The 19,950-nt window shown below is 33.0% G+C and overlaps 4 pseudogenes; 2 read left to right on the top strand and 2 right to left on the bottom strand.

Annotated features, from left to right (window-relative positions):
* Window positions 1-68: 68 nt before the first annotated feature.
* On the bottom strand, window positions 69-3,653 carry LOC137822399 (uncharacterized; annotated as a pseudogene).
* On the top strand, window positions 2,989-3,094 carry LOC137823220 (small nucleolar RNA R71; annotated as a pseudogene).
* A 2,861-nt stretch (window positions 3,654-6,514) lies between the features above and the next one.
* LOC137833394 (uncharacterized) lies at window positions 6,515-10,100 on the bottom strand (annotated as a pseudogene).
* Window positions 9,436-9,541, top strand: LOC137817705 (small nucleolar RNA R71; annotated as a pseudogene).
* Window positions 10,101-19,950: the final 9,850 nt, after the last annotated feature.

Here is a 19,950-nt window from a genome sequence, read left to right as displayed (position 1 = left end):
TTTTGTTCATTGTGCATGATAAGTATCAATCTCCTCTTGTGATTTTGTTCCGCTCTGTGCCAACATCATCATTCTGAACTTGAATGTTCATCATTTGTTGCTGCTCCAGTTGGTTCAGTTGCCATTTCTAGTGTATCTTCAACTCTAGTCCCAACTCCATATGCTTCTGCCTCCCCTGAAAAATTGTGCCTGTCCCCAGGCCAAGATAGATAATCATGAAATTCAGTGGGTGTCAGATGTGGATTTGGTGTGACTCATTTTTCTGCACATGTAAGAATAAGCATTTCTCAAACCAAAGTGTTTTATTTGATTGACATTTTAACAAACACTTGTTATGCATAATATAGAATGGCATTGAATGAGTAATTTTTGGTATTTAATCCATGGAAGACAATGCTTAACTTTGATTATCCTATTCCACAATCCTATTCAACATCAAGACATTGAAATTTCAAAAAGATTGAATCTTTCAATTTAAAAACGAAATTGTTAACTGGAAGCAGAAACATGCATGACTGGGTTTGGTTGAATGGAAACGACAATGAAAATGATTATGGAGAAGAGTAATTACTTACCTTGATAATGGCAATGTAGATGAAATGTTTATTTGAGAATGGTTATGTAGATGGAAGCTTTGGTATTTTTTTAGAACAGAGGGTGTTTTTGAAACTGAGTTAGGGTGCAGGGTTTTCAAAATGTGATTTTTATAAAATGCTGCAGTTCTTTTTTTTTCTGTTTTTTTTTTTTTATAGAAATCTCACTAGCTTAGGCTAGAGCTTCTTAGCTCAGGCTAAAATTTGGCAGAGAGCAACAGATTTGTTCTAGCTCAAGCTAGCTCTTTTTAGCTTAAGCTAAAATTTGGCAGAGAGCAACAGAGTTTTCTAGCTCAAGCTAGCTCATTTTAGCTCAGGCTAAAATTTGGCAGAGAGCAACATATTTGATTTAGCTCAAGCTAGCTCTTTTTAGCTCAAGCGAAAGTTGCAGAACAAAATTTTTTCTTCTTTTTCTGCATAACTAGCTTAGGCTAAAAGTTCTAGCTTAAGCTAAAATTACCCTGCAATGAAATTTTCTTGAAAATTTTCATTTTGTCTTTGCCAAAAGTTTCAAACCTTTCTAAGCTTTCTTCCATCTATTCATTTCACCAAACATTTCAAACATAAATGACCATTTCACATATCAAACTGGTTTTAAAAACATCAAATGTTAAAACATACTACTAAATCAAAACAAAATTAAAGACACATTTCAAAACAAAACACTAGGTTGCCTCCCAGCAAGCGCTCGTTTAACGTCATATAGCTTGACGCCTGATTAACATCATTGAAGGTTCAACAATATTCACATCCACTCTGAAACACTCTTTATGATCATTTGAATACTTCTTTGCTTCAAAAACATTAAAGCTTACTTCTTCATCTAGAACACAAACTTTCAATTTTCCTTTGTCTACATCAATTATAACTTTGGCAGTTTTCATGAATGGTCTTCCTAATATCAAAGGTACTTCAACATCTTCTTCAATATCCATTACAACAAAATCTACTGGGAATAGAAATTTATCTACCTTTACCAATAGATCTTCAACTATTCCATGTGGATATTTGATTGATCTATCAGCCAACTGCAAAGTCATTCTTGTTGGTTTCACTTCTACATCTCCAATTTTCTTCAGCATTGATAAAGGCATCAAATTAATACTAGCTCCAAGATCCAATAATGCCTTTCCAACAGTGAGATTTCCTATGGTAACTGGCAAAGTGAAACTCCCAGGATCTCTGGATTTCTGTGGTAATGATTTTTGAATTATAGCACTGCATCCAGCTTCCAATTCAACTATTTCCTGGTCATTGAACTTTCTTTTCTTTTTCAATAATTCCTTCATGAATTTAGCATATGTAGGCATCTGCTCTAAAGCTTCAGTAAAAGGAATGTTAATTTGCAGTCTTTTGAGAATATCCATGAATCTTGCAAATTGTCTTTCTTTGTAGGAGCATGTGGGTAAGGTACATCTTTGATAGGAACACTCCTCTCTTGTTTCTCATTTTTTTCATTTTTTTCTATTTTTTCTCTAATATCTACAACATCTTCCTTATTCCTTCTTTCTCCTCCCTCACACTCACTCTGTTTTTTTTTTCATTTTCTCTCTCACTCAAAACCTCTTCCTCAACAACTAAATTATCTCCAATTCCTTTTCCTATAACTTTCCCACTTCTAGTGGTGATAGACTTGCAATGCTCTTTGGGATTGGTTTGTGTATTTGCTGAAAATTGACTTCCTTGATTATCAGCTAACTGTTTAGCCAGCTGCCCCACCTGTGTCTCTAAATTTCTTATTGATGCTTCAGTATTTTTATGATTAGATAGAGAGGCTTGCATGAATTTCTCTAAAGTATCCTCCAATTTGGATGTTCTCTCATGAACGGAAGGATAATGTGGTTGCTGCTGATAAGGGACTTGTCTGTTAGATGATCCAGCCTCTTGCTTCCACCCCAATCCTTGATTTTGATTATTCCTCCATCCTTGAGCCATGTTATTTGGATAATTATATGCAAAGCCACCTTGCCTTCCTTGATTATTCATATACTGAACCTCTTCCTCTGATGGATTTTGGTAAGAGCATTGGCCATTGAGATGATCTCCCCCACAAAAATCACACTTCAAAGCTTGATTCTGAATTGAAGGAGAATTTACTGCATGTAATTGTTGAGGCAGTTTTGACATTTGCTTGGTTAATGCCTCAATTTGATGAGTCAAAATCTTGTTTTGTGCTAAAATTGCATCTGAAGTGCTAAGATCCAGCACCCCTTTCTTTTGCACTGTATATCTATCATGTTGAGCTTGGTAATCTGTTGAGGCTAAGGCATCAATGATTCTTGTAGCTTGTTCTGCATCAACACTCATCATTGTACCTCCTGCTGCAGCATCCAGGATCATTTTAGTATCAGGCCTCAAACCATTGTGGAATATGTTCAACTGAGCAATATCCTCAAAGCCATGATTAGGACATCTTCTTAACATCACTTTAAAGCGTTCCCAAGCTTCACAAAAAGGTTCTTCTGGCCCTTGCCTGAATGTAGAGATATCAGACTTAGCCTTGATATATCGAGAGAGTGGGAAGAATCTGTGTAGAAATTTCTCTTCTACATCATTCCAACTACTTAGACTCTGGTTTGGATGCGACTTTAACCATTCTTTTGCTTTTCCTGCAAGTGAGAAAGGAAATAGACGCAGATAAACAGATTCAATATCATTTTCCTTGAAGCCCATGGTCCCAACCAACTCGTAGAATGTGGAGAAATGAGTATAAGGGTCTTCATGATCCATTCCAGTGAATTGATGAGTGCTGATTAAGCTAAGAAAAGCTGGCTTCATTTCTAATGATTTGGTGGCAGGAGGTATGGCTATGCTGGAGAAATGCCTTGGTCCTTGTTGCATAGCATAGTCTCCCAATGTCCTTCTAGGTGGATTTTGTATATTTTCAGCCATTTGGAACTCTGTTTGATTGTGTGAGTTGAGAGTGTTGGAAGATTCTCCTTTTGCTTGTCCTTGCTTCTTCTTTTCTTCTCTCTTCTTGCTCTGAATTTTTCTAGCTGTCTTCTCAATTTCTGGATCAAATTCTAATTGATCTTCAAGAACCTGTCCTCTCAATAACATGTATCTAAGACAACTCAAGCAAGGATTAGCACATGATAAAAGAATAAAATATAAACCAGTGTATATTCACAAAGAAAACATAATATTCACAATACTCAATGAGTTATACTTCAGAAATTCTTAAAAGAAATTGTTCCCCGGCAACGGCGCCAAAAACTTGTTGATTATTTCTCGGCAAGTGTACCGAATCAACTGTAATATAGTACTCTTTAAAGTACGAATGTCGAACCCACAGGGAACAATTCTAATTAAGATGTTCTGTTTTAAAACTCATTAAGTATAGAAAATAATTTTGAGACTTTGTTCATAACCAAATTAAGATTTCACAAGAACTCAAAGATTTAGGGTTTGATTAGAGAAAGATACTTGGGATTGAATTGTGTGTATCTCAATCATCTGTATTTTGAATAATACAATATATAATACTCAAAACTACTTATTCTTGATGCTTAATTTAAAGTCATTCATCTTGATTCCTCACAGATGAAATTCATAAGATAATTTCTTAAACATTGATTCCTCACATATTTAACAAATCATCCAGCTTTAGGAACAGAATTATCATGCAATCAATAACCTGGAATCTATTCCTAGCATTACAAGTTATCAAGCATTTTCGTCTATTTCAGATCCTTAAAGGTACTTTCCAATTAAATTTAAGGATCAAAATCAAGACTCTATTGATCAGACAGAATCAAGCAATAAGCATAAAACGAAAATACCAAGAACAAGTAGAAAAGAGAATTTTATATATATATCACCAAGAATACATTTGATCAAGATAAATTACATTCAATCCCAAGTTAGAAAGAACTTAGCCACTCATGACAGCTCCTTCAATCTTCATTCTTGATCTGGATTGCATAAGAAGGGCTGATCAGAGCGAGATCTTCTCCTAAGAACATAGGTTTCTTCCCTTTCTCTCACTAGTCTCTCTCTAAAAAACCTAATCTGTTTTTCACTGCTGGTTTTGAGTTATGTTTCAGAATTTATATAATCAACTTTAGCTTGAGCTAGCGATTCTAGCCTGAGCTAGATCAGTACTGCACCTTTAATCAATTCTGGACAGTTTTAGCTTGAGCTAGCAATTCTAGCCTGGGCTAAAATTGTACTGCACCTTTAATCAACTCTGGACAGTTTTAGCTTGAGCTAAATCCTCTAGCTTGAGCTAAATCTTCTTGTGATCCAATTCAGTTTTTACTTTTTCTTCTTTCAATGCCAGCTTGACTACATTCTTTCAATGCTTCGTATTCATCTGCAATTTACACAAAAATTGAGATTAAATTTCTTCATTTGTTTCTTGGTTCAAAAAATATATAATCAGATTCAATAATTCTTAGATTAGGGTAATTTTCTTACTAAGCAACAATTAAGTTCCAAAGTGTTCAATTTTCTCAATCATAAAAACTACACATTGGCACTTATCAAATTCCCCCCAACCTAGAATCTTGCTTGTCCTCAAGCAAAGTAATTGAATCCCAAAAAAATATGAGTTCATTCTTCCCCAAAATCCATAGAAATCAAATCTATAGTTTAATATCAGAACAACTTCATGGAAAGAGCACAAGATAATTCAACAACAACAAAAATCATGGTGTTTCCTATCAATTCAAACCAAGACAGGATAAGAATGTATTCAATTTCCAAGGTAAACAATTGTTACTCTTCACTGAGAATCAAACTAAGGAATTTCTCTCTTCATTCCTCACTGGTGAGTGTTTTCCCTCTTTTTTTCACTGAATTCCAAGTTAATTTAAGGTTGCCCTTCATTTCCAGTTGATTACAAACACTTTCACAAATATAGATCTTGAGGTCTTTTCAGGTTGTAATGAGGCTGGGTTACAAAGAAAATTTGGTTTTTCTAGGATAACAAAATGCACACTTAACAAAAGATTAGCATATTTGCAATTCACTTTCTAATTGTGTTATCCATTATCCCTTCCATAAGATTCATTCAGATTGCTTCTTTTTCTATTCTTGTAATCCCCTTTGCTTTTTTTTTTTTTTTTAGAAAAGAGAATGAGAATTTGGATAATTTTGTCATTCCTTTTTTTTTTTTTTCATTCTCAAAATCCCAGCAGCCACACCAAACCCAATTCTTTTAATTATAGAAATTTGAATTGCACTTATGCTCTCCTTTTGTTAGCATACCACAAGGTAGGACAATATATGTATATCAGAAGCTAGGGTGCAATAAAACAAATTTCAGCTCAAAAAGGGTTATTTTTCTGCACATTTCATCATATATTGCAAAGGTTAGCTGTTTGGCTCTGAGTTTTCTCACCTCCAACTCTATTAAACATGCCTCAATCATCTCCATGTTTGGTTTGTGATGCAAATTGACTAGAAAATTAGGCAACCTCGATTAACTCTTCACTAGTGAAAGTCTCTCAAATTGTTTAAAGGTTTCACACTCTCACTTGGTTGGCTAATTTCAATTCCTCATTTGTTCTCAGACATTGCTTTCAACTATTTACCTTGTTCCAACTTTTACACATTACTATCCTTTCTCAATTTGAGTGATGGTTCCAACCACACATTCTTTTTTAAATTAAGACCATGATCAATCCATTTGGTTGTTCTAATTTAGAATTATGGTTTGATTTCTTTTTCCAAAAAAAAATATACCATCATCTATATACAAGATTTCACAAAATATGCAAACATCAACCACTATACTAACTTAAGCTTGCCATCAACAAAAGCTAAATTAAGAAATATTAAACTAAACTGTTAAAGTCAACTTACTAAATTAAACTGAAAGTAAAGTTAAACAAAAAGATAAAACCAGTTTTTTGTTCATTGTGCATGATAAGTATCAATCTCCTCTTGTGATTTTGTTCCGCTCTGTGCCAACATCATCATTCTGAACTTGAATGTTCATCATTTGTTGCTGCTCCAGTTGGTTCAGTTGCCATTTCTAGTGTATCTTCAACTCTAGTCCCAACTCCATATGCTTCTGCCTCCCCTGAAAAATTGTGCCTGTCCCCAGGCCAAGATAGATAATCATGAAATTCAGTGGGTGTCAGATGTGGATTTGGTGTGACTCATTTTTCTGCACATGTAAGAATAAGCATTTCTCAAACCAAAGTGTTTTATTTGATTGACATTTTAACAAACACTTGTTATGCATAATATAGAATGGCATTGAATGAGTAATTTTTGGTATTTAATCCATGGAAGACAATGCTTAACTTTGATTATCCTATTCCACAATCCTATTCAACATCAAGACATTGAAATTTCAAAAAGATTGAATCTTTCAATTTAAAAACGAAATTGTTAACTGGAAGCAGAAACATGCATGACTGGGTTTGGTTGAATGGAAACGACAATGAAAATGATTATGGAGAAGAGTAATTACTTACCTTGATAATGGCAATGTAGATGAAATGTTTATTTGAGAATGGTTATGTAGATGGAAGCTTTGGTATTTTTTTAGAACAGAGGGTGTTTTTGAAACTGAGTTAGGGTGCAGGGTTTTCAAAATGTGATTTTTATAAAATGCTGCAGTTCTTTTTTTTTCTGTTTTTTTTTTTTTTATAGAAATCTCACTAGCTTAGGCTAGAGCTTCTTAGCTCAGGCTAAAATTTGGCAGAGAGCAACAGATTTGTTCTAGCTCAAGCTAGCTCTTTTTAGCTTAAGCTAAAATTTGGCAGAGAGCAACAGAGTTTTCTAGCTCAAGCTAGCTCATTTTAGCTCAGGCTAAAATTTGGCAGAGAGCAACATATTTGATTTAGCTCAAGCTAGCTCTTTTTAGCTCAAGCGAAAGTTGCAGAACAAAATTTTTTCTTCTTTTTCTGCATAACTAGCTTAGGCTAAAAGTTCTAGCTTAAGCTAAAATTACCCTGCAATGAAATTTTCTTGAAAATTTTCATTTTGTCTTTGCCAAAAGTTTCAAACCTTTCTAAGCTTTCTTCCATCTATTCATTTCACCAAACATTTCAAACATAAATGACCATTTCACATATCAAACTGGTTTTAAAAACATCAAATGTTAAAACATACTACTAAATCAAAACAAAATTAAAGACACATTTCAAAACAAAACACTAGGTTGCCTCCCAGCAAGCGCTCGTTTAACGTCATATAGCTTGACGCCTGATTAACATCATTGAAGGTTCAACAATATTCACATCCACTCTGAAACACTCTTTATGATCATTTGAATACTTCTTTGCTTCAAAAACATTAAAGCTTACTTCTTCATCTAGAACACAAACTTTCAATTTTCCTTTGTCTACATCAATTATAACTTTGGCAGTTTTCATGAATGGTCTTCCTAATATCAAAGGTACTTCAACATCTTCTTCAATATCCATTACAACAAAATCTACTGGGAATAGAAATTTATCTACCTTTACCAATAGATCTTCAACTATTCCATGTGGATATTTGATTGATCTATCAGCCAACTGCAAAGTCATTCTTGTTGGTTTCACTTCTACATCTCCAATTTTCTTCAGCATTGATAAAGGCATCAAATTAATACTAGCTCCAAGATCCAATAATGCCTTTCCAACAGTGAGATTTCCTATGGTAACTGGCAAAGTGAAACTCCCAGGATCTCTGGATTTCTGTGGTAATGATTTTTGAATTATAGCACTGCATCCAGCTTCCAATTCAACTATTTCCTGGTCATTGAACTTTCTTTTCTTTTTCAATAATTCCTTCATGAATTTAGCATATGTAGGCATCTGCTCTAAAGCTTCAGTAAAAGGAATGTTAATTTGCAGTCTTTTGAGAATATCCATGAATCTTGCAAATTGTCTTTCTTTGTAGGAGCATGTGGGTAAGGTACATCTTTGATAGGAACACTCCTCTCTTGTTTCTCATTTTTTTCATTTTTTTCTATTTTTTCTCTAATATCTACAACATCTTCCTTATTCCTTCTTTCTCCTCCCTCACACTCACTCTGTTTTTTTTTTCATTTTCTCTCTCACTCAAAACCTCTTCCTCAACAACTAAATTATCTCCAATTCCTTTTCCTATAACTTTCCCACTTCTAGTGGTGATAGACTTGCAATGCTCTTTGGGATTGGTTTGTGTATTTGCTGAAAATTGACTTCCTTGATTATCAGCTAACTGTTTAGCCAGCTGCCCCACCTGTGTCTCTAAATTTCTTATTGATGCTTCAGTATTTTTATGATTAGATAGAGAGGCTTGCATGAATTTCTCTAAAGTATCCTCCAATTTGGATGTTCTCTCATGAACGGAAGGATAATGTGGTTGCTGCTGATAAGGGACTTGTCTGTTAGATGATCCAGCCTCTTGCTTCCACCCCAATCCTTGATTTTGATTATTCCTCCATCCTTGAGCCATGTTATTTGGATAATTATATGCAAAGCCACCTTGCCTTCCTTGATTATTCATATACTGAACCTCTTCCTCTGATGGATTTTGGTAAGAGCATTGGCCATTGAGATGATCTCCCCCACAAAAATCACACTTCAAAGCTTGATTCTGAATTGAAGGAGAATTTACTGCATGTAATTGTTGAGGCAGTTTTGACATTTGCTTGGTTAATGCCTCAATTTGATGAGTCAAAATCTTGTTTTGTGCTAAAATTGCATCTGAAGTGCTAAGATCCAGCACCCCTTTCTTTTGCACTGTATATCTATCATGTTGAGCTTGGTAATCTGTTGAGGCTAAGGCATCAATGATTCTTGTAGCTTGTTCTGCATCAACACTCATCATTGTACCTCCTGCTGCAGCATCCAGGATCATTTTAGTATCAGGCCTCAAACCATTGTGGAATATGTTCAACTGAGCAATATCCTCAAAGCCATGATTAGGACATCTTCTTAACATCACTTTAAAGCGTTCCCAAGCTTCACAAAAAGGTTCTTCTGGCCCTTGCCTGAATGTAGAGATATCAGACTTAGCCTTGATATATCGAGAGAGTGGGAAGAATCTGTGTAGAAATTTCTCTTCTACATCATTCCAACTACTTAGACTCTGGTTTGGATGCAACTTTAACCATTCTTTTGCTTTTCCTGCAAGTGAGAAAGGAAATAGACGCAGATAAACAGATTCAATATCATTTTCCTTGAAGCCCATGGTCCCAACCAACTCGTAGAATGTGGAGAAATGAGTATAAGGGTCTTCATGATCCATTCCAGTGAATTGATGAGTGCTGATTAAGCTAAGAAAAGCTGGCTTCATTTCTAATGATTTGGTGGCAGGAGGTATGGCTATGCTGGAGAAATGCCTTGGTCCTTGTTGCATAGCATAGTCTCCCAATGTCCTTCTAGGTGGATTTTGTATATTTTCAGCCATTTGGAACTCTGTTTGATTGTGTGAGTTGAGAGTGTTGGAAGATTCTCCTTTTGCTTGTCCTTGCTTCTTCTTTTCTTCTCTCTTCTTGCTCTGAATTTTTCTAGCTGTCTTCTCAATTTCTGGATCAAATTCTAATTGATCTTCAAGAACCTGTCCTCTCAATAACATGTATCTAAGACAACTCAAGCAAGGATTAGCACATGATAAAAGAATAAAATATAAACCAGTGTATATTCACAAAGAAAACATAATATTCACAATACTCAATGAGTTATACTTCAGAAATTCTTAAAAGAAATTGTTCCCCGGCAACGGCGCCAAAAACTTGTTGATTATTTCTCGGCAAGTGTACCGAATCAACTGTAATATAGTACTCTTTAAAGTACGAATGTCGAACCCACAGGGAACAATTCTAATTAAGATGTTCTGTTTTAAAACTCATTAAGTATAGAAAATAATTTTGAGACTTTGTTCATAACCAAATTAAGATTTCACAAGAACTCAAAGATTTAGGGTTTGATTAGAGAAAGATACTTGGGATTGAATTGTGTGTATCTCAATCATCTGTATTTTGAATAATACAATATATAATACTCAAAACTACTTATTCTTGATGCTTAATTTAAAGTCATTCATCTTGATTCCTCACAGATGAAATTCATAAGATAATTTCTTAAACATTGATTCCTCACATATTTAACAAATCATCCAGCTTTAGGAACAGAATTATCATGCAATCAATAACCTGGAATCTATTCCTAGCATTACAAGTTATCAAGCATTTTCGTCTATTTCAGATCCTTAAAGGTACTTTCCAGTTAAATTTAAGGATCAAAATCAAGACTCTATTGATCAGACAGAATCAAGCAATAAGCATAAAACGAAAATACCAAGAACAAGTAGAAAAGAGAATTTTATATATATATCACCAAGAATACATTTGATCAAGATAAATTACATTCAATCCCAAGTTAGAAAGAACTTAGCCACTCATGACAGCTCCTTCAATCTTCATTCTTGATCTGGATTGCATAAGAAGGGCTGATCAGAGCGAGATCTTCTCCTAAGAACAGAGGTTTCTTCCCTTTCTCTCACTAGTCTCTCTCTAAAAAACCTAATCTGTTTTTCACTGCTGGTTTTGAGTTATGTTTCAGAATTTATATAATCAACTTTAGCTTGAGCTAGCGATTCTAGCCTGAGCTAGATCAGTACTGCACCTTTAATCAATTCTGGACAGTTTTAGCTTGAGCTAGCAATTCTAGCCTGGGCTAAAATTGTACTGCACCTTTAATCAACTCTGGACAGTTTTAGCTTGAGCTAAATCCTCTAGCTTGAGCTAAATCTTCTTGTGATCCAATTCAGTTTTTACTTTTTCTTCTTTCAATGCCAGCTTGACTACATTCTTTCAATGCTTCGTATTCATCTGCAATTTACACAAAAATTGAGATTAAATTTCTTCATTTGTTTCTTGGTTCAAAAAATATATAATCAGATTCAATAATTCTTAGATTAGGGTAATTTTCTTACATTAAGCAACAATTAAGTTCCAAAGTGTTCAATTTTCTCAATCATAAAAACTACACATTGGCACTTATCAATTCTCACCATTTGAAATCAAGAAAAGAATTCAGGTTCAAACATGGCTTCGTCTTCAAGACAAAAACAGAAAAGCAAGGGAAAGCAAACCACTTCTCAAGGTGTGTTAGAAGGATGGTTCGCTGGAAATGAAGAAGGCATCAATGCCTACATTCATGAAACAAGCAGGAAGCAGATTAACATACCCAAGGTGCTGGATTTCAACTGGCTGAAATCTGAAAAATTGGTAGAAACAAGGGTTGTGTTGAAGCACCAGAAACTGAAAAAGATGCTGGAATTAACGGGTAATGTTTATCCTGACTTGGTTAAAGTGTTTTATACTAATCTCACATTGGATGGGAAGAATGTTGTCTCTTATGTGAAAGGGACCAAGATGAAGATCACAAGTGAGGTGTGGAATTCTGTGGCTGGAATAAAATATGTTGGGCTGAAAGTAGGGAAAGGAAATACCAGTGGAATTTCAGAATTCAACAAGCTGCAATATTATAAGAGTTGCATGAGGAATCCTACAGAGAGTATAAACAGGTTCCATGCAGGGCATTTGAACCTCACTCCACGTCTAGTTGCATACATCATAGCTTGGCAACTGATTCCTAGAGGGACAACCCATGCTGTCTTACATGAAAAGAATCTCATTCTCCTATATTGCATCATGAATCAGATTAAGGTAAACTGGGTGTTCATTGTCAATGAACACATGCTCAAGTCAAAAAGGTTGGCTGATTACAGATTTCCCTATGCTATTCTTGTTTCCAAATTAATTGATTACTTTGGTGTTGATGTTACAAATGAGAGAAATTACCCTATCAAAGCTGTAAGTGAGATTGATACTTCAACTCTCACCAAAATGGGTTTTCACAAAATTGAAAACAAGTGGGTGGTTCTCAAGGAGAAGGACACTCAAGCAGAACATGAGGATGAGGATGAAGCTGCTCCTATGGATGATGACTCACCTGCCACCCAATCTGAACATGAGGAAGTTGCTGCAAATGCCATAGTTGCCTATCAAAGTCCAGAATACCGTGGAGAACCAATGTCTATGTTTGAGAGGCAAGTGCTGTACCATCTTGATGTCATGTCTGCAGAACAAAGGGCACACTTTGAGACTACTCATGCAAGGTTCCAACACCTTGATAATCAGATTGAAGGGGTTCAGGCACAACTTGCAGAGCTTTACTACAAGGATCAGTAGTTTTATGCTTTTAATGCTTTCTTTATCAGTTTTCAAGTTTCTGTAATGTTGAACAATTTGGTTTTCTGGCTCTGAACTATTATGGTTATGGTTTCTGCTTTATATCCCTTTATTCCCTATGCTTATATGCTGTTTGATGAATCCAAAGGGGGAGAAAAATAGCTCACCATGCTAGGTGATGCTAGCTGAAACAGGGAGTTAATTCTGCACCTTAAAACCATGTCTTATGCTATGCAATACTGCTGTTTTTTTTTCTGGTTAAAATCTGGTGCAGTGCAGGTGCAATTCTGGTTTAAAATCTGGTGCAGTGCAAGTGCTTAAAGAGACAAAGCTATGAGGTTAGCTATGGGGATTTGTCTCCATCAAACAGGGGGAGATTGTTGAAGATGGTTGCTGCCCCCTTCAAGATTGTGTTTGATGAAGACTTGTATGTACTTTTCATGTATTTTTGCTTTGCTTTAAGTATGTCTTAGTTAGTGCTTAGAGGTTGTCTAAGAGTGGCTTTTTGCTGAGTAACTCACCTCATAACCACTGGCCATGTGATAAGAACAAGCATAAGTTTTCTTAAACTGTTTTTCACATGTTTTACACAAAAACACGTTTACTGCATAAAAATAAATATGTTCTTTTCTAAATAAACAGATTCATTTTTTTCACTGATGCCTTGGCTAAAGTCTTGTAAAAATTTGATTTTGTGCATCAGGTATTTTGACTAAGTCTTCTTCTTTTCAAAACGACTGAGTTTTAAATAGTTAAACTTTCTCTGTTTTCGTTTTGAAAAATAAATCTGTTCATCTGTAAATGAATAGATTATTTTTTGTCTCTGGTGCCATGTCAAGCTTAAACGTTTTTCAGTTTTATCTCAGCACCAGAATGGTTGACTAAGTCTCCTCTCTTAACAAATTCTCTAACTGCTTTTGAAAATAAATCAGTTCATTTTATTTTCAATCTGTTCATTTTATAACAGCTTTAACTGTTTTTTCAAAATTCTGTTATAAGCTGGTTTTCTATAAAATGCAAACTTGTTTTCTGAGTTTAATAACGATTCAAACAGTTCATACATTTGCAAAAAACAAGTTTTGACAGCAGAGAGTTAAGTGTTTTCAAAGGATCAGCATTTGTTCTTCAAAGATTTCAAAAATCACAAAGTGCTTGTTCTTGGTTTGGTTCCAAAAGCTTGGTGTGAGGTGCAGCTACTGTTCTAACAATCTTGCCTACTGGTTTAAGGCAGATCTGTTTATCCTCAATCAGGTGTAGTCGTTTCACATCTCTTTCTTGTAATAGTTTGGTTGAACACTCTTCTTGATAGGTGTTCTTGAAGAGTGGGTGTGTGTGTATGCTGAAATAGGTTTTTTCAGCAAGAGTACCTAAGTTCTTGTAGGTTTCAAGAACAGTGGGAATTGTACTTGGTTGTACAGTGTGTTAGTGATTTCCACCTGTTGTTGGTGAATACTGGATGTAGCTCAGGTTGAGTGAACCAGTATAATTGCTTGTGTTCATTCTCTCTCTCTCTCTGCAATTTCGTTTCTGCATAATTGATAAAACAGCAAAGAAATAAATCTGTTCAATTGAAAATAAATCTGTTCTTTCTGGGCACTGAGCAAACTGTTCTTGATTTCTGAAAAAGGTGTTTGAATCTGATAAGAACATATATAATCTGCTAAAATCATTGGAACAGATTGACTGTGATAAGTTGTTCAAGAAACTGTCAAAGCTATTAATTGAACCTTAAACAATTGCTCAAAGTTGAAGCTTGTTGTTCTGTGATTCATTGTTCTTAATTACTGGAAATTGCTTGACATCAAGAAGAACACTCATAGTCTGTTAAAAGCCACTGGAACAGCTTGTTTGCAAAAGGTCACTCAATTAATTAGCATGCTATCAATTGAACCTTAATCACGTGCTTGAAATTGAAGCTTGCTGTTTTGTGTTTCACTGTTTTTTCAAATCTGATATTTGTGTGTGTGCTGCTAGAAATTCTCACTGCATAATCTTGTGATTAACCTTGCTGAATTAAAAGCTTTTCAAACAAAAACAGTGCTGAAATAAATCTGTTCATTTTCACATAAATCGATTTATTTTCTGTAAAACTGTGTTAAACTCTGTTTCTGTGAGAAAGTTTTAAAAGGTCAATTCACCCTGATGGAGATCAAGCGCAAGAGGACATGGAGGCCAATCATCAAGCTCAAGAAGAGGTGGAGGCACAAATGGAGGACGCCCATGGAGGTCAAAGTCCACCTCAAAGGATTATAAGAAGCATATTCAAAGCTTTGGGAGCTAGAGGACATTTATTTTCTCTTTTTGTAATTTCTTTAGTTGAAGGTGCTTAGAGGGAAACATTAGAAACCTCTTTTGTTTTAGCATCTTTTAGGCTTTAGTTAGGAGCTTTAGGAGGGGGGTGTATTAGTAGATAGGTGTAGGTGTAGTTTTTGGGAGGTGTCATAGTAGAAAAAGGTCACACCTCCCATGTGACTTGTTTTTGGTGGGAATTTCAAATGAGTTTATTTGAAATTTCCCACCTATTTTTTCAGCACCTTAGGCTATAAATAGAGGTGCTCTCTTTGTAAAATTCAGATTGGAATTAATCTAAGAAAACTCTACTCAAATTTTGAGTGAACTTTGGAGAGCTTTGAGCCTTCTTCTCTAGTCTTATCTTGATGGATCATTGGAGTCCTCAAGTGGCGGCATCACTCTCATCTAGGAGCATTCCACACTTCTAGTGGCGAGATCATCCAACATTCTTCCATCTTCATGAGCACTCTCTTCTCCTTCCTTTCTTCTCTTTCTATTGTTTTTGTTAGCTTGTGTTCTTGAGTTTTGGTTTGGTGTTCTTGCTGTTTTTTTATGAGTTTTGGTTTGGCAGTTTTATATTTCAGTCCATTCATCTTGGTCCTTTGCTTTTCTTACTCTTTTGTTCGGTTCAATTTGACTAAAATTGGTTCATCCAAATGAGTTTAGGATTTGGTACTAGTTTTTGGTGAGTTCTTGTCTTAGAACAATGATCCAACTCTAAGAAAAGTGCCTCTATAATGTCCAACTCAAGGTGATTCCTAAGAAGGTCAAGAACCTTTCTCTATATGGCTATTGGAATCACATCACACCCCCCTCTTGAACTTTGGCACTATTAAACCCAACATACATGAATATGAAATCTTTATACTAAAATTTCTCCAACTTTAAAATTACAAATATTCATTATTAATTTGAGCTTAAATATGCGAGAAAGAGATAAATTTGAGGTTTAAAGATGTACTACATGTTGATTGCACTTTTGTTAGCTATTCAACATGTTAATGTAGAAAGATGGAATAGTAGTTAAGTTAGCTTTTAATGACTCTTTTTGGATGTTATTGTAAGTTTCTTTTTTAATCGTTAACTTTGATATATATGTACACACACATACACACACGTATATGTATATATATATATATATGTATAATATATATGTATGTGTGTGTACATATATTTTAGTTTAAACTTGAAAGTTCTATGTAAAACCCATCAACTCAGATTGTGGATTTTTTTTTGAATCAATGTTTGGAAAAGAAAAGCTTGGTTGAGTCTGTTGCTATAGAAGGACTATGACACCAACATTATTAAAAAAGAATCAAGAAATTGTCCCTATCCAAAAAGGAGATGTTATTGAAATAAATGGTATGACAAAGAATATTGAAGATTTAGAAGCAATGATGAAATTCATGCTTAAGCAACAAAACTCGTATTTGAATGAGGATGATATAGAACATACAATGTCACATGTTTTCAGAAAAGAAAATAGTGCAGTTATTTTCATTAAAACAAACTGGTTGTTTTCATTTTCTATTGAAATCACAATGTAGAAAACCAATTCATTTATCGAAAACAAATGACAATCATGTGAAACTTGTGCATCTAGGATACAAAAGTGTGTCTACATCTATTTAATTTATCATACATAGGAGTATTGTTTGGTGAAAACTCTATGGACTCACACAATATAACATGTCATCTATTTAATATTTTATAGTGACATTCTTATTCTTATTGAGAGAGACTTCCAGAATTTAAATAACTACATCATATCATGTCCATGTTGTGTAATTCTTCAAGAACTCATCATAAATAAGATGTTCTTATATTAGACATACTGCTTTGTACTTGCCTATTCATATAGTTAATGCAAGGGAAATAAAATCTTCCAGGTATTAGATTGGTTTTGTTGGAAAAATTCCAAAAACGGTTCAACTTTGTTTTATTACTTTTCAGATATACAAAATGAAAATTTGAAAATTAATCTTCAAGTATACTATGAAAACATTAAATTACTCACAATCAAGTGTGCACTTAGAAAATAAATGAAATGCACATATATCAAAATTTATATGAAAATTGAATGAAATTTAATGTGTATTTACTAATAAAGAAAACAAGGCTGAATATTTTCAAACGGTCCAATTAGAAAAGTTCAAAATTGAAGAAAATAATGATTAATTATTATATTAAATCTTAATAAAAATGTCAAACAATTTAAAAAAAACAATTCTAAGCTAACAAAACACCCATTGGTAGTATTTCAAGCTAGCAATAATTTCAAGTTAATAAGAGAAGCTAACCAAACCAGTTTTGAACTAACTAATTCCTTGTAAATATTTTTGTTTTAAGATAGTAGTTTCAAGTTAACCCAACCAATTTTGAACTAATATTTCAAGCTAACCAACAAAACAAATATTTAAAGTTAGTGTTAAATACAAAAGCTAAATTCCAATGAAAACTAAAGATAGGGAGTTCACGAAGAAGACGATGAACAACTCACCTCAAAAGATACATTATACATTAATGCTCAAGAAGCCATGTAGAAAACTTGTAAATTATTACAACTTTATCCTATTTTTTTCATTTTTTTTATCTTGGTTGCTTTATAATTAATGTAAAATTTGTAATAAAGTGTATCAAATGAAAGTAGTAGAAAAACTTTAGACTATGATTATTTTAAAATGTAAATAACATAAATATATAAATATTATATGTCTTTGAAATTTAATTAAAGTACAACATAAAACGTTAATAAAAATATATTTAACGCAATCAATTAGTTATTACTGAAATAAATAAAAAATAATTAATTGTTATATTAAATAAATTATAAATAGTTGATAGCAAAAGTTTAGTAACTAATTAAATGTAATTTAAAAATTATTTATAAAAATAAAAATTAATTTATATACCAATAATAATTTTGATGTTTAAAATATTATTTAATTTAGTCAATATATATTTAAAGTTAATTTCAATTTAATAATGTATATTATAATATTAACTATTAATTTCATTTGACGTTAATATTTTATGAATTTATTATAAAACTGGAATAGAGGTAGATAATAGTAACATATTCATATATTAGTCATTTTCATCTCTTTAAATACAAATAGTTAATATCTTTTATAGGAACACAGACACTATCCGCATTTTTCATTTTTTACTATTTATATTTCATTTTTTATTATTTATATATTCATATAATTTTAATAAATATTAAATTATATGAGAAGATATGTAAATTATCTAAATGCACAATTGATAATAGTTTTATTAAGATTTTATGTTAATTTTTTTATATTTTCATTTTATTGCTTTTGAATATTAAATTTTGATTTAACTTGGGTGTAATCTTGAACTTTGTAAGGTTATCAAGATTAAAATTAAGGTTTAAAAAAAATGGACCAGCAAACAATGTCAAAACATAATGCAAATGGTTGTATGTTGGAAGTTGTAGAATCTATCACCATATCAATTGAATCCAAAATAAAATAATAAACTAAATACAAATTACCAAACTTCTAACTTATGTAATATCTAATAGATCACAATACCACTGGACATAAAAACTTTGATCGCAAAGCTGGACTTAGGATTCATACAAAAATATAAAAAAAATTAAGAAAGCAATAGAAACAAAAATGTTCAAATCCTATAACAATGAGACACGTCTATGCTTCGAACGCTTTGGGAAGTGCGAGAAGGAGGAAGCAATGGTGGTTGTTGTACAGTAGTGATTGAAGAGGGACTAAGATGGGTGAGAGTAGGAGAAAAACATGGAGCGTGAAGGAAGATGGTTCAAAATGTGTCAATTTATGAACATTTTTTTTTTCTTTAGATGCAACTGGTGAAAACTACTCCTTATAAGGTAGTGGAAGAAAGTGGTAACCGCTCAACTACTCCTTATAAGGGAGTGAATGTAACCGGTGAAAACTACTCTTTCGTAAGAAAGTGGATGTAAATGGTGACGGTGAAAACTACTTAAAAAAAGTGGTAACCGTTCACTAATAAATAATCAAATTGTTCAAGTTTGGCCAGTACTCACATTTCCTAATATTTATTTCTCTCTCATAAAACAACACTCCCTCTCATTATGCAAAATTAATTTTCAAAATAAATTATTTCTTTCAATTCAAACGGTTGCTCAATAAATTATCTCTTTCAATTCATAATCACTCCTTCACCTCTCTTTCAATTCATAACCGTTCATCCACCTCTCTTTCAATTCATAGCTGTTCCTCCACATCTCTTTCAATACAAAACCGCTTTTTCACCTCTCTTTCAATTCAAAACCGCCTACTACGTATACCAAATATTGTAGAAAAAATAAGAAAGGACACAATGACGATAATACAATAATAAAATTAAATATTAATATAAGGATAAAATGAGAAAAAAATTAAGAGCAGTTAAGAGGAAATAAGAAATGACACAATGACCATAATACAATAATAAAATAAAATTAATATAAGGATAAAATAGGGAAAAAAATTAAGAGCAGAGAAAATCCCTTTTATATATATATATATAAAGTTGGTAAGCTTGACTCAAGGTAAAATTTCACAAAATAGTATTTAATTAGAAATTTATAATTAAATTAATATTGAAAAATAATGAAATTATTTAGTTGTAAATGTAACTATTTATAAATTTAAAGCGACTGTATAATGCAAGGAAACAAATATTAAAAAGATAAATTTTATTTAAACCTTTTGTTTTAAAAAATACAATTATTTTCACAGGCCCACATTTCTGTTGTGCAAAAAATAATTAATTTTTAAAATAACAGTTATAAAAGAGGAAAATGTGAGAGATAATATTTATACTTGATTAAATAGTTTTTTGTTTTTAAAATGGTGATGATTCTTTCAATTTTGTTTAGAAAAATTAAATGGATAACAAAATTTAAAATTAAAGGAAAAAAACACTGTT

The sequence above is a fragment of the Phaseolus vulgaris genome, chromosome 9 (genome assembly GCF_051622355.1).
Source record: "Phaseolus vulgaris cultivar YP4 chromosome 9, ASM5162235v1, whole genome shotgun sequence".
Taxonomy (NCBI): Eukaryota; Viridiplantae; Streptophyta; class Magnoliopsida; order Fabales; family Fabaceae; genus Phaseolus; species Phaseolus vulgaris.
Note: the sequence above shows the minus strand (reverse complement) of the source record. Positions and strands in the feature narration are given on the sequence as shown.